Here is a 1,788-nt window from a genome sequence, read left to right as displayed (position 1 = left end):
TGTGAAATCAGACTTCAAAAAGTCACTTTTTCCATGGAATTTCAGGAATTCTTGGGAATTTTAGGGATTTTTTCCCCCTTTCTTGCCGATTTCTGCTCTCTGGAGCTGCTTCCAAATCCATTCTGCTCCCATTTATTCACCTGAGATTGGAGATTCCTCTTTGAAGGAGCCTTTGGTGCCCTTGGCTGTGCTGGGTGGGAAATCAGACTCCATGGAGTCACTTTTTCCATGGAATTGCAGGAATTTTGGGGGAATTTTAGGGATTTTTTCCCCCTTTCTTGCTGATTTCTGCTCTGAGCTGCTTCCAAATCCCCCCTGTTGAGATTGGAGATTCCTCTTCAGAGGAGCCTTTGGTGCCCTTGGCTGCGCTGGGGGGGAAATCAGACTTCAAAAAGTCACTTTTTCCATGGAATTGCAGGAATTTTGGGGGAATTTTAGGGATTTTTTCCCCCCTTTCCTGCCGATTTCTGCTCTGAGCTGCTTCCAAATCCCCCCTGTTGAGATTGGAGATTCCTCTTCAGAGGAGCCTTTGGTGCCCTTGGCTGCGCTGGGGGGGAAATCAGACTTCAAAAAGTCACTTTTTCCATGGAATTGCAGGAATTTTGGGGGAATTTTAGGGATTTTTTCCCCCCTTTCCTGCCGATTTCTGCTCTGAGCTGCTTCCAAATCCCCCCTGTTGAGATTGGAGATTCCTCTTCAGAGGAGCCTTTGGTGCCCTTGGCTGCGCTGGGGGGGAAATCAGACTTCAAAAAGTCACTTTTTCCATGGAATTGCAGGAATTTTGGGGGAATTTTAGGGATTTTTTCCCCCCTTTCCTGCCGATTTCTGCTCTGAGCTGCTTCCAAATCCCCCCTGTTGAGATTGGAGATTCCTCTTCAGAGGAGCCTTTGGTGCCCTTGGCTGCGCTGGGGGGGAAATCAGACTTCAAAAAGTCACTTTTTCCATGGAATTGCAGGAATTTTGGGGGAATTTTAGGGATTTTTTCCCCCCTTTCCTGCCGATTTCTGCTCTGAGCTGCTTCCAAATCCCCCCTGTTGAGATTGGAGATTCCTCTTCAGAGGAGCCTTTGGTGCCCTTGGCTGCGCTGGGGGGGAAATCAGACTTCAAAAAGTCACTTTTTCCATGGAATTGCAGGAATTTTGGGGGAATTTTAGGGATTTTTTCCCCCCTTTCCTGCCGATTTCTGCTCTGAGCTGCTTCCAAATCCCCCCTGTTGAGATTGGAGATTCCTCTTCAGAGGAGCCTTTGGTGCCCTTGGCTGCGCTGGGGGGGAAATCAGACTTCAAAAAGTCACTTTTTCCATGGAATTGCAGGAATTTTGGGGGAATTTTAGGGATTTTTTCCCCCCTTTCCTGCCGATTTCTGCTCTGAGCTGCTTCCAAATCCCCCCTGTTGAGATTGGAGATTCCTCTTCAGAGGAGCCTTTGGTGCCCTTGGCTGCGCTGGGGGGGAAATCAGACTTCAAAAAGTCACTTTTTCCATGGAATTGCAGGAATTTTGGGGGAATTTTAGGGATTTTTTCCCCCCTTTCCTGCCGATTTCTGCTCTGAGCTGCTTCCAAATCCCCCCTGTTGAGATTGGAGATTCCTCTTCAGAGGAGCCTTTGGTGCCCTTGGCTGCGCTGGGGGGGAAATCAGACTTCAAAAAGTCACTTTTTCCATGGAATTGCAGGAATTTTGGGGGAATTTTAGGGATTTTTTCCCCCCTTTCCTGCCGATTTCTGCTCTGAGCTGCTTCCAAATCCCCCCTGTTGAGATTGGAGATTCCTCTTCAGAGGAGCCTTTGGTG

This window comes from Corvus brachyrhynchos, unplaced genomic scaffold (assembly GCF_000691975.1).
Source record: "Corvus brachyrhynchos isolate BGI_N302 unplaced genomic scaffold, ASM69197v1 scaffold182, whole genome shotgun sequence".
NCBI lineage: Eukaryota > Metazoa > Chordata > Aves > Passeriformes > Corvidae > Corvus > Corvus brachyrhynchos.
The sequence above is the reverse complement of the archived record's forward strand: the minus strand, read 5'-3'. Positions refer to the sequence as shown.